This window comes from Salarias fasciatus, chromosome 23 (genome assembly GCF_902148845.1).
Source record: "Salarias fasciatus chromosome 23, fSalaFa1.1, whole genome shotgun sequence".
Lineage (NCBI taxonomy): Eukaryota > Metazoa > Chordata > Actinopteri > Blenniiformes > Blenniidae > Salarias > Salarias fasciatus.
This window is the reverse complement of record NC_043766.1, coordinates 6631783-6646086: the sequence shown is the minus strand read 5'-3', so window position 1 is coordinate 6646086 and position 14304 is coordinate 6631783. Positions and strand designations below refer to the sequence as shown.

Sequence of the window (14304 nt, the reverse complement as noted above, 5' to 3'; positions counted from 1 at the left end):
ACCGTCGTTGCAGAACGACGGAGACGAATGTTTGGGGGTTCACTCACTGTTCAGTGCGCCATACCTTGGCGTTGTGCAAATAAAGAAAAACGAAGAAACGAAGCGCTGAGGACAGGTTACGCCAGGAACGCACTGGACACGGAAGTGCCGCGCGCACCGCACGCGCCGCGAACGTCTCCGCGTCTCCGCTGCCAACGGGAGCTCCTCCAATGGGGTGGGAGCTGGGCGGAGCTAGCTAGGCGGAGCCTTGGGGAGATGCTACATGCTAACGCTAGTTTTCCAAGATCTCCAACCCTAGCTTTAAAAGGTGTGATGTTTAAATATTGCATCTTAGGAGTTAAAAAATACGTAGCTTTCTGCTAGAATACTAGAATCTGCTGAGTTTTGTTTGTATGAAAACTGATTCATTATGATTTTAAACAAACCAAATAAATATATATATAAGAAAACCATAATGAATTAGTTATATTTTCAGTCGTGTTGACAACCTTAAATTGCTTACAAAATAATAAATTTAGCTTTAATTTGACTCTTGACAAAAAATATAACCAACCATGTATTTTACTTTGAAAGAACATACACATCAAATCATGAAAATAATAATAATAACATAAAACAGATTTTTATCAGGAAATTACATCACATTTTAAGAAAATGCTGATATATCATAAAGTTTGATATATCGCCCCACCCTGTGTTGAACATTCTAAAATTCTCACACATTATAATACTATCAAACATTCTTAAAATGTCAAACATTTTAAAACTGTCATGCATTCTTAGGCCGCCACACATTCTATAGCTGTCACACATGAACTAGAAATGTCAAACATTCTGAAAATGATCACCTCCCGGCTCCCGCCTGGTGATGTTTGGGTTCGGGTGTGTCACTGGGGGCTGTTGGCCTCGCTGCTCGTGCGTGGCTGGACGTGGATCGGTCTTGAGTTCCGGGACGGTGGATGGAGTGCTGTGAGTCCTGGGATGGGTCGTCACCCCACTGTTGAAGTACACGGCTTCTGTGCTGTGTGATTACCTGTTTGTTATTCATGTTGTCGGTCAAACATGTGGGAACTGATATAGTGATTGATCGGGTCGGTTAATAAAATTTTATCTTTTTTTTTTTATCTCTCTTCAAAAAGTATGCAAAGCCGACGCTTAGAGTTAAAGAGGAAGAAATGGTTATTTGTGATTTGTGTTTTATCAACTGAATTGCACTGGTTGGTTATTGACTCACTCACCGCCAAAAAATGTATTTCCTAGATCCGTACTCATTGCTCTTTTCAGACATCACACCATGCTGTAAAAAGTATGGATTATATTGGATACATCGATTGTTTGGTTCAGTATTTTAAACAATGGCCTCTGGAAGATTGACAGTCCATAGCAGTTTTTTTTTTTTTTTTAGCCACTGCTTAGATAAACAATTTTTAACATAATTAATCAAGCACTAACATCTAGTTCATTCACTCAATGATTAATCAGTAGTTTAAATCCAGCTGTAAGGATGATTTAGATGGTTCCAGATTGCTTGTTATAGTGAGTAACCCTTTGCTTTTAGGAGCTTGAGACAAGCTGCCTCATTGAGTTTAGTGTTAACTGGACTCATCAAGACCCCTGATTGCTTTGTTAAAACTATGTTGAACTGCCACATAAGTTTTAAAATTGATGTGAGTCAATTATAATTTCAGAACATAAACTCACAAAGATAATCAGGTTCAGATTTATGAAGCATTTAAAATTAAAATTTCACATATCTTCCGACTGCCCTGTCCACTCCACACTGGTTTCTCAGTCCTTGTCGTTCTTTCCTTCCCGCTTTATTACCTTCTCATCCCTCCATCTCTCTCCCTTCTCCTATCGTTACAGCTCTGCAGCCCTCTGCCCCACTGCCCCTCCCTCTCTTTTCAGTGGATAGTAAAAAGGTAAAAGTGTACTTTGGGAGGAAGGCCATGTGGGACATTAAATCAGATACAGGTGCCCCTTAAACGGTGAGGAGAGTGTGAGATGGAAACACACTTTCACACACACATACGCACACACACATTCATGCGCACAAACATACCATCAGCCCCTCATTTGGGCAGCAGTAATTTGCCTCAGTAAGTGACAGGGTTATTGTAAGACTCTCATTAAGAAAGGGAAGCAGCGAATAAACGTCTGACTGAAGGGAATAAATTCAAACCACAGCACCACTTTTACTGCTCAGCAATAAGCCGCTTTGATGTGGTGTGTGATGGCAGAGCTGGGCCAGACTCGGGGCGTGTGAGCATTCGTGTTAAAATTCAAGCTTCCGTAGCACTGATTTCACATTTTATTTATATTGTGCTGGTAACAAAATGCTTGTTTTGTTTTTAGGTTTCCTCTTTTTTTTTCCTGCTACATGCACCGTACACACATGCCACGTGCGCTTCGAGGGTCAGAGGTCGTATCAGTTACAAAGAGAGAGACTGTTACCGCGGCAACACAGAGCAAGGTCACTTCCTACGACAAACTTTCATCTCAGCAGGGGAAGCGGCGGGGAGTGGTGTGGAGCGAGGAAGGGGAAAATGGGCGAGCCGAAGGAACGATGCAGTGGCTTTAGCAGAAAACGACAGGATGGAGGTCAAAGTGAACCTGAGTTTAGGAGAAGAGTTAAAAGTAAGGCAGGATCAGATGTAAGGATGAAGAGATTTCTGAGGTTGAGGCAACTGGTGCAGAGAGGAAATCGGGGTGAGAAGGTGAAGCCTCAGGTGCTTAATCAGGTGGTTAATCTGTGAATCACAGCAGAAAGCGGTTCCTTTACTTTCTGCTGTTCAGGGCGCTGCTGATGCACAGAAGTCTGCAAAGCTTTTCGGAGTTACTGTTACACGCCTTTCAACCCTGCATAAATTCAGTCCTGGTATTGCACCGGTAGATTTAATCCATAGAGTTTGATTGTGTATTAAAATCTATGATATCTTGTTGGATGGTTAGAAAGTGTTTCGTGAATGGCTGATTACACGGTCATTTAACCACAGACAGCCTGAAATAATCTTGTCAGAAATTCCACAGTTCTCTGCACCGTACATTGTGACTATGAGCTATAGCGGCTAACAATCAATAGAACGCCAGTATGTGACAGTTGAGAACGATATCAGTGCTGCACGAAAAACAAAAACAAAAAAACTAAAGAAGAAATTTGCAGATTGCTAGGGAAGTAAAATGCTTTTAACATATCCACATTCTCCTTCCACTAGCTACTATTATACTGAGCTTATTTTACATAAATGCAACTCTGACAACAACTGGCTTCATGGTCAGGCTCGGTTTTATCTTTCACAGAGTCACTGGTGGCATACATTGACGAAATACAAGATAACTTCTTTTTTTTCTTGCATATTAATCTTGATTGTTATTGTTTTTGCATTTTAAGATGCCAATGCCAATTCAGTGTACAGGGAAGTTGTGCAGTCAATGCAGTTCTACCCATGTTTATTAATTTCACGTTGCACAGTGCAGCTTGTAATTTAAGACTGCTAAAATCGCACTTTATGTAGATAAACTCTTCCTTCAATGCTCCATATATAAATAGAAACTTTCCTGATAAGAGCTGTGTGCTGCTGTCTGAGAGCAGGTGTTATGTTAACATCTACATTGATCACTGAAAATTGTATCTCTATAATGTTAGCATGTTCACTGGATGAACATGTATTCAGACTGACTCGAAAAAAACAAAATATCATGTTTGCTCAGCTATTTTGCTCGCTGATGTTGACTAATGGCAGTTAAAATGCAGCAGCAACTTTGCAAAGACAGCTATGTGCACATCTTTAGGACATCATAAAAAATAAAGAAGCATATAAAAGAAAAGCATAAGTAGAATTTTTGGGGTCTTTATAAGTTCCCATTTGTACTCGGGGCATTACTACTTGTCAGAGTGCATGATTTTATGACTCACGAACCAGTTTTCTAGCACACTATCTCTGCATGTGTGATCATCGGTATCTGTTCCTTCAGTTTAGCAATAAGAATGCCAGAAATTGTTGAGACATTGACCACTGGCTTCAGTCAATGATCAGGCCATGATTTCATCAAAACATCACCTTCTGTACCAATGTTTCTTTTTGAATTTGCAATGCATATCTTCTATAAAATACACTTATTTTAAAAAATGTAAAAATTAACATTCACAACTATAAGAACTAATGTACAGAAGAGTTACCATCTGTGTTATAGACGCTGTCATAGCTAGCAACTTAGGAGCACAGGGGATCTCAGAGAAACAGTGGGGTTGGCATGCAGTTCAACAAATAGGCTAATTGGTTTAGGTCAACAAATAATATTTTTACATTTACACTTATGAAGAAAAAACATGCACACACAGTGACAACATGCAAACTCCACGTAGACAGGCCCAGTCAATATTTGTGCCATTGTTTGGCCTCATAGGTATAACTAACCCCCCTGCAGGAAAAATCTGAAGTGTTGCTCTTTGTATACAAAAAAAAGAGAGAAAAAAACCTTTCAAATGCTACAAGGAGAGCAATAATGCAACATTTCAAAATCATTTCACCAACAGTTTATGTTGTCAAGGTATTGCAAAGATAATAATGTGCCTGACAAGAAGAATTAAGCGTTCTTCTTGAATAATACTTTCTTCACCTTGTGAGAAAACATCAGTTCCTTGTGAACCTTCTGTAGTGTCACAACCAGTTCAACCAGTTCATTTAGATATTAAATGTAGAATAAACACGGCAGATCTACCCTGAAATAAAAAGCACATTGTCAGACTTTTAGAGTTGATCCTTTCAGTCTGTGATACTCTGACCTGGATGGCTTTTTGTCAACTTCCTTTTTTTCTCCATTGTCAGCTGCTGAAACAGCTGGATACTAGTTATTTGATATACTCAAGTTATGCTTAACAGTGTGCTGATTCAGCTTCAGCATACTCTGACTGACCTCTGAGAAAGATTAGTGTGCTGTGTTGGGTCTGCAGGTTATGAGTGTGAACAAGCTCTGCTGTTGTGGCTTAGGGTGTAATTAGATTTTCACGTCTCATTTAACCTGCTGGATACCTCAACAGTCCGCAGTATCGGATGTATCTCTTGAGTTTCTCAAGTAAAACGAAACTGGTCTTGCATCCTTTATGGTACAGAAATTGTCTGCGATTTGTTAGAATTATTAAAACTTTTACCCTTTTAAGCAAAATTCAGCCATTCAGAGATTTGATAGTAAATCAAATTTTTGTTTTGCTTCTTGGTGTAGGAGTTTGACCTGTAATGCTCTTTTTGCAAGCATTTGTGACAGTTAGTGACACATTGAGCTGTGTGTGTGTGCATGCTTGCGTGCACGTGCATGCACGTGTGAATGCACGTGTGTGTTAAAGAGATTATCATGTGGATCGCTTCTATTTAGCATAACCTACAGATTCAGGGTATTATATCTGTGTAGGTCACATTAAACATGTCTTTACATTAGTGTGTGTTTGGCTGAAAAAAAAAGCTTGATGGTGCACATAATTCTAATTTGAATAAGTCTCTCTCCGTGTGTGTGTGTGTGTGTGTGTGTGTGTGTGTGTGGGTGTGGGTGTGTTATGAAATGCACTGATCTGATCTTCTTAATTGTATGTCTGGTGACCCTGATCCACCTAATTATGTCCACAATGGGAGCAGTTTGCATGTGTGTGTTTCTCAATTCTCTTAAGCTCTGACACAGTGGTGGAAACGGGCTCATTTGCATTGAGCAGTATTAATCTTCCCCTGCACTGACACTAATGATAATTACAATGACAGCACCTCTGTTGAATGTCTTGAGTTTGTTTTTCATCATGTTGTCTGTTCCCCTTTTGGAGCCTAATGGTTGGACACTTATCCGTCCATCCGTCCATCCGTCCATCCATCCATACATCCATCCATCTGTCCAGATTAGTTGACCCATGCTAAGTTAAGGTCATTTGATCAGGTTAACTAGGCTCAGCTGCAGAAGCTCCCCCTCTGGTTCATTTAGTTCATCTGACATTGAATGGATTTTCATATCATGTGTTGTTCTGCAACCAGTCCATAATAAACCAGTGAAATTTGGTTGCTGCATGAAAAATACATTGTGATGTGCTTTATCCTCCTACTGCATTCAGCTAGAAGGCAAGCTCCAATTTTGTGAGTGCAGCCATAAAAGAGAGCAATAACATAATAATTGCTCTTGTTTGTGACTTACAAGCCAATAGCTTGCCACCAGAAAAAGTACAGCATTCAGTGGGGCATAATTAATTTAAAGCCTCAGACTGAGGTAAACAGACAGCTGCTGTCAAATGTTAAAAATAATTGCTGTATTGGAAGTTGATGATTATTATTATGGGCGTTACCAAAGCTACAATATTGGTTACAGTAAGGATTGTCTGTATGGGAAATAAGTTTCAAGATAGTTTGTGGTGACAGAGCTGAGGACAGGAGCTGCTGCTTTGGAGGATATCACCAGTGAAGAGAAAATGTCAGTGGGATTTTATGTAACCGATTGACCCTGATTCAGCCCCCAGTCAGTCTGCCGAGGTTATCTGTTTGCCTGCTTGGCACACATGTGGAGGTCTGGCTCACTTGTCGAGACAGGCTCAGGTATGTTAGTGCCGCCACAAGGAATGCTGGAAAAAAAAAATTAAAAATACGAAGACTAAGCAGGAGGGTGTGACACAGAAGAAAGTGAGAGCCAGATGCTGTTGATGGGAAAAGGAAATGAATGGCTGAGCACTGTTGTCTTGATGTGGTCTCCATTGCAACTGGCATAGGCTGTTATTCGTCTGCAGGCAAAACCCAAAAACGAGTTTTGAATTAAATGGACTTACTAATGATTAAGTGCAAAATGCCCTGTAGCAAAACGGGGCTGTGCAGTTTTTGAATGCAGAACTCGGTTTCAGGGTGGCTGTGGGAAAATGTGATCTCTGCCTGGCCTGGTGCCCACCTTTAAATGAAGTTATCCCCATAAATATAACATCGAACATCTCCACATAATCAATACTAAAGAATTTACCTCTGTGAGATTCGTGCCAGACTAACGAGGTGAAAAAACCCTGTTGCTCATAGAATAAGCAGGCAATAAGACTTTAAAAAGATTTCACCTCAACAGCATTCCTCACTCGGGCTTTACAGGAGCATTAAGGTGGGTGGGGGTGGGTTCTGTGTGTGTGCGTCTGTGTGGTGATTGAAATTCCCTACGTGAAGGATCTTTGGATCTTATTAAGGAGTGATGGGAGGTGGAGGGATTGTGAGCTCGGCCACAGATTTGGACCGTTGTACCAGACTGCTGAGGTGAACTGGAAGCTGAGCTGTAAAACAAAGCTCCCTGTCGATCCGTCTCCCCGCCCTCACCTGTGGACATTAATTTTTGTTGCCTTGACCAGAAAAATTGAGCTTGTAGATGTAAGTGGTTGCAATGAGAGGTGCCCCAAGAGAATGGTTTAGTCTGGGACTGGCTGGGTGAGAGGAGCTGGAGGAAGCTGTAAGGGACAGAGATGCTTCACTTCTTTGCTCTCTGTACTGCCAACATGACCCAACTAAGTGGGCAAGAGGATGGATGGATCAGTGGATGGAGAGGTGGTCAGTGGTAGCTCAAGAAGTTTAATTTCCTAACCTTCTTACTTACGTTGGAGTTACAGTCCAGATTAACTTTTGAGATTATAGCAACACAGCACAAGTTTCTTCAAATACAGAATTTATGGACTAGAAGTGCTTTTTCTTCATTTCCATGAGGATGTACAACAATAAATACACACATTTTATTTGCCCACAATAAACTTTACATTTTACAGTGTATGCACTGAAATATACATGGTGAATGGATTTCACTCATATAGCGCTTTTTCAATTGATTTAGTACATCACTACACAGTTTGTCATATTCACAAAATTACACACATGCACAATCACACACACAAAAACACACACACACACACACACACACACACACACACACACACACACACACACACACGTGTTGCCATAAAAGGTGCTCAGTCTATCCATTGTGAGCAATTTGGTGTTCAGCATCTTGCTCAAAGGTGTTTTGACAACCTTTATTGGGGATCTGTTTGCATATTAATGATAGAACAAGTGAATAAAAGTTTTTTTTTTCTCCATTCCCAAGTGAAAAGAATGTTAAATTGAGGGTAAGTGTTAAAGTGATGGCAATTGGTAATTTACCGATAGTTTACCCCGAGTGTGGCTGCACAGATGCACTCAGTGTGATCAGCTTCAGTTCTGCACAGTGCTCTCGCTCACCATGCGCGGCACGTCTGTTTCCGATGGAGAGCTTTTCAGAGGAAATTGAGCCTCACAAGATAAACCCATACAAAATGTCCAGTAAATCTTTTAATTTCAGAGGAAAAACAATCTCATGTTGACAAATCATATTTAATTTCATTCATTAAACATTATTTAATTCTACCTGTTGGCAAGAGACCATAAGTCAGAAGTACAATAGCTTGGCATTGGAGTTTTAAGCATGGGGTGATTGTTTCAGGAAAACACAGTGAGTGTGTCAGTAATTTATTTATTTATTTTTTTTTTTAACATTCAATCTGCATGTAAATAGTTTTGCAAAGTTATGGACTCTATGCACAACTTCACCACTTCCTGAACTTCAGGAGGTTCCTTGTTTCCTGTCTTTCATGACAGGACGAGCTGATTAATCCAGGTGTCCCTGACCTCTGTGACTACAACAGTAATGCACACACCTGCATTAATCAGCTCGTCCTATCATGAAAGACAGGAAGAAAAGGAGCCTCCTGAAGTTCAGGAAGTGGTTGAGTTGTGCATAGAGCCCATTATACGGTTTGCAATTGCATTATCAAGTATTGTGATCATTACTCAGTATTAAACATTGCAGATATATAGGCACTGAGAGATAATGTGTAAAACAGTAGTGTTTGGAGATGGCTATAATTTGGTGTAATTGTACAGTGAATACATCACAATATGAAACATTAAACTATTTAACTTCTGCAGTTTCTTGCTTTCCCACAAGTTGACTTGATCCGATTTGAATTCTGAATCTGATTTGAAAGTCAATATGGTAAATTTTGTGAAGATGAACACCTTATCTGATGAGGTTATAATGGAAACGTGATTCATTCTCTGTAATAGGAATACAAGTAATACAGGCTTTTCTTTTTTTTTTCTTTTTTTTGCATACTTGCATGGGTAGATCCCCACGAGACCTGAAGTCATTTACAAAAAGCCTTGTTGTGTTGAGCAATTAGCAAACTGTTTCTCTTGTAATTAAAGTTTCATTCATATATCTTGAAAACTGCAAAAAGATTTTGATAGATTTTGGGATTGAGCACACTTTCACAGGCTAATATAGTTGAATGTACGCCAGTGAGATTTAATCCAGCATCTCTCTGCAGTGTGCTGCTGTCAAGTTGAATTTTTGTTTGTATTGAGCAGCAGGATGCCATTTTTCTGCTTTTTGACTTGTCGGCTGAGATGAATCAGTGTAAAATCCTTCAAATCATTACTGTGGATGTAAAGTCACCTCTAAACTCTTCACGTGGAGGAAGAGATATATGCTTTCTCCTTTGTTTTGGCCGTGTTTTCTTCAGACTATTTATACATGCAGTGAAGGGAGTGCTCGCTTGGACTCTTCATCAGTGTGAGAAACCGATAAACAGCGGGTAAAAGCAGTGGGGTGTGTTGAATTCAGCTGTCAGTGTGCCTTTTTTCACCCAACAGCTGGTCTATTGAAAGCATACAAAGAAAATTAAAAGGGAATTTATGTTATCACTGCTATGCAGACACAACTGATCTGCATATCTCTGTGTGTGTTTATCTACTCTTGTATGTTAAATATGTTGGGTTTGTTTGTGATAGCACTTCCCTTTAGATGTCCAGTCATCATGTATTTTGTTGATAATGTTATTTTATTTTTATTTTTTTTCTGACCCTCACATCTTAGGGGTTATAATCCTTTTGATATAGGTAAATAGTTTCTCTGTCACCTTTGGATCATTCACTACATTTGGATGAAGCACCCTTGTACAGATTTATGTAAGCCGTATAAATGCCCAGCAGGGAATAAGATACTGAGAGTTGAGTTGAAACTACATAGAATTAGCTAGCATTAAATATTCAAATCCCATAATGGTACTTTTTAATCCATAAATGGTATTCAGTCATGTAATTGTGACTCCCGTTTCTGTCTCCTTGTCAGTAATTAGTGACTCTAAACTGCTGGTAGGTGTGTGTGTGTGTGTGTGTGTGTGTGTGTGTGTGTGTGTGTGACCGTATGTCTCTGTGGTAACGTGTGATCGACTGGTAACTTGTCGAGAGTGTAGTCACCCTTCACCACAGTCATTTGGAGACAGCTTCAACTCAGACAACCCTGAAGTGGACAGAGTGTTATAGAAGACGGACGAATGTGGCAATATTGCCTAAAGTTTTGACTTCCCACAGATTCAAACCACTTAAAAAACTGCCTCGATGGACAAATGCACCAAAACATAGTTAACTAGAGAAATCCCAAGTAACAAAATGCAGCCCAAATGTGGTATGAGGAAGGAGGTCTCTGAATACCAGCTGAGTACCTTGCGAAGGCACAACAGAAACGTGAGGGGAATAAACAACTCGAACAGGAAGTAAATGTGAACGTTTTACCGGCACAGATAAGGAGAATAAAAATGAATTACAATAGAAAAAGTAGAAATCTTATTAAGTTTAAGAGGAGTGATTTTGAAGAGATGGCCTGCTGTGATCGCCAGACTGCAGAGATGTAAATGTACTCCACACTTCTTTGGTTGGAAACAAAACAAGTCAGTGACATTTTTCTCACCGCCTTCACGCCTGATATTTTTAATATAGTCTATTTTGTGTGTTTAACTTGTTGGTCGTTGATTTTTTTTTAGACGTCATTACAGACATTATATAACAGTGATAACTCTGAGTGGGATACTTTTGTCAAAAGCAGCCCACAAGGCATTATTACTCTATTAAATCCTATCTGTCCTTGTCAAATAATCAGTTGGTGGATTGCTTGCAAAGAAGATAAGATTGAAATCGGCGTCTGCCCATTCGTCCAATGTCTATATCTGCTTTATCTAAATTGAGGTTGCAGTGGCTTCTAACAAAAAATGTAAATGACTGAATATGAGATTCATATTTCATAATGTTCTGTCTGACTTTATACAGAGCTTCACACTTTCAGGAAGAGAACAAGTCACAAAAGTGAAATAATGAGAAGGATTTCAGCTTAGTGTCACTGAAGTCAGACACAATTCTTGTTTTTAACAGTTTGAAAGGGTTCCATTTCTGGGAGATAATTCAATATGAAATTTTAATGCGGATTGATTCGTATCCAGAGATACTTCATACTTAGGTCAATTCAGGGCAAACACTTGTGTCCCTACAGGCTTCACTCCAGGCTTCACTCTGCTCGCTACTGTCATGATTTAAGTGTTTTAAACCTTTTGCAACCTTGACAAACAAAACATGTGCATATTTACCAAAGTCTTTCAATTTACAGAAGAAGGCTCTTGTTTTTGTGAGTGAAGTGGAAACAGTTTCACATTTTCAACTGTGTCCAAGATTATCAATCTGTAAGTTTCATTCTGATATGATATTTAATTTGAAACCCAACCCTGTCCTCAGCTTCGGTTAGGGCTTTGCTCCATGCTTGCTCCATCTCCGTCAACTCTTTCATCACAGTCTGTCACCAGGTGGTTTTTGGCTTGCCTCTGTCTATGTTGGTTGTAACTCTCATGGCGACGTTGGGTATCCTCTCTCTGGATATCTTTAGGACATGACCAAGCCTGCAATTCTTGTCTTTCAAGAGATACATTCATACTGTTCATCTTCGTATACAGTTCCTTATTAGTGATCCTCTACGGTCAACAAACATTGCAGACCTTACGGAAGCAGCTGTTATGAAATTTATCAACCTTTATCATATCTTAGTTTTGAGATTATATTGTTTGGACTTCCAGATGTCATAGACACGACTGAAGGCACCTCTGGCTTTCTTCAAGCTGGCCTTCATGTCTTTATGAACACCATTGTCTCTGCTGCTGCATGACTCTACCACTAAGCTTCAGAGGTTTGGGGAAAATAAAGATAATCACTACTTACAGAGAGGGACTTCTGGAAGTCTGTGTGACGTCCATGCTTATTGTTCAGCTCCAACATTTAGCAGTCACATTCACCAGACCTGCTTTATTTGGAACATTTTAAAGGTGCATTAAGGAGTTTGCACAGTTTTATGCGAAACAGCGGCCCCTGCAGGCCTTGGGCGTAACTACAGCTTAATGACACGCTCGTGTCTGTGGCTTGTGTCCACGGAAGACGGGAACTCCTTCCTCGCTCTTTTAGTAGCGCTCGAGTAAAATGTATGTTTCTTTTGCCTGGTGGAGTCTGTGCTGGAGTTGTGGCAGTTCCAGAAGCCGGTCTTTTCTTACTTTCTGGAAGCTCCATCCTCAATACTGCTCGGTTTCTGCTCGTTAAGCATCTGGTGGAGTAATGGCGGACAAAACGAAACTTAAGGATATCAGGTCAGCGGGAGCGTTCATTACGTCACATCATCTCAAATTCTCAGCAAAAAAATTCTGGTGCCGGACCGGCACTGCAACTTTCAAGTGACAATTTAACGCTGTTAGCGGTACTTGCAATGAATATGTCAGGGCACATTGTACACATCATTGAACATTTGTAACATATTTATGGTGGAAAATAAGTATTTTTAAAGTTGAAAAACTCCTTAATGCACCTTTAGTTCAGGCCTCTTAAACTGAAATGTGCTGGGGGTCACTCTCAGCTCTTTTTGTTTTAAACGATTATTTGCTTTTCATTCTATGACTCAAACTACTTTTTCTTCTTATCGTCACAGTTTTTCTCCTTTTTTTTAATTGCACTAAAGGGTTATTCTAACTTTGGTTAAAAAAAAAGTATTTGTTAAAAATGAAACATACTTTATCGTAACATAAAACAAGTATGGAGGATGTGAACCAGGACAGTTTGAGACTCCTGTTTTAGAGTGTTAAGTTTTGATATAACAATAGAAGTTAGCGGTGTTAGTGTCCTTAATGAAGTTTTGCTAAATGATAAGTAAATGCACAGTAGACCTTGGATTTGGTCATTTATAAACACATTTATCAAGTGCACTGAATCATAAGTAAATGTATGCTGGACCTTGAGTAACATGAGTATCCACATCACTTAAATAAGCTGATTTTATTTGATACAAATCACTCTCTGTACAGCAATTCTCTCCTCTGCTCCTCTTACATGTTGACTTAACAATTGTGTTTTGTTTAAGGCTTGGCTTGAGAGGGATTTCTAATGCTATCATCATCTCGCTCTCCTCCCTTGTGCAGATGGATACTTGAAGTTTCACAGTTTTTCCTCATGAAACCATTGAGGAAGGCACTAAATCCCAGATTTAGTGCCGAAAGCCAGTGTTCCAGCATATTCTTTGGCGTTTTTAAATACATTCGTGAAGACATTTTGCAAGCTTGCTGTTTGAACACATGTTAGTGTGTCACCACCACGTACGCTTGTGTCTCTCCAAATAAATTAAGGTTTTATAGCAGGATGCCAGCTGCTTCCATTACCCAGCAGCTCAGGAATGCAGTTAGGCATATGTGTTTGCGGCAAATGCCTCACGTCACTCGGGTTGGTAAAGTAAACCAACAATAAAATGCTAACATTAGCTGAAGCACTTGAGCATTCAAAGATGGCGCGCCACGGTGCATCTGCGACACTAATGTAAAATTGATGGTGAGGTTTTAAAACCCGGCAGAGGAATTTGTGCAAAATTAAAGCCTGGGATACTCTTTAAAAGCATCCCAACTTCAAACTGCTGACAGCATTTTTCCTGTACAGCAACAGGAACGTATGAAATAATAACTGGTTAAGGTGGGATTTAATGATATTTTGTTACAACACCACACACTCTACACACTCTAGCTGTGTGATTATCAGTGTGGCCCCTCTGAGGCTCACGAGCAAAAAAGAAAATAAAAATGCCTCCGGTCGCGTGTTTTATTAGCTGGCTGTGATTCTGTGCAAATCCAAAACTACATTAAAGCTGTATTGAAGAATTATCTGCACCGAGTGTCTCACATTAAATATAAAAACCTTGAACAGATGGATGTGGTTAGTAGGCTTGCATGTCACACCTAAGGCTTGAACAGAATAATTCTTAGTGGAAACCTACAGCCAGTAAAGTTTCATTTGTCCTCTGTCCCTCCGTGTCAAGCATTTTCATGTCACAGCCAGGTCAGCGCAGATTATGTTCTTCACTTTTCATCTGACCGTTAAAGTGGAATTATATGTGAATTTGTATGGAAATATGTTAAGCGACAAGTTTGTC

The 14304-nt window shown here is 39.8% G+C and overlaps 1 protein-coding gene across 1 annotated transcript in view; it reads left to right on the top strand.

The window, feature by feature from the left end:
• LOC115381447 (glypican-1-like) overlaps window positions 1–14304 on the top strand; it is a 49458-nt gene that overhangs the window by 17506 nt on the left and 17648 nt on the right. The gene's annotated exons all lie outside the window — the stretch shown is intronic.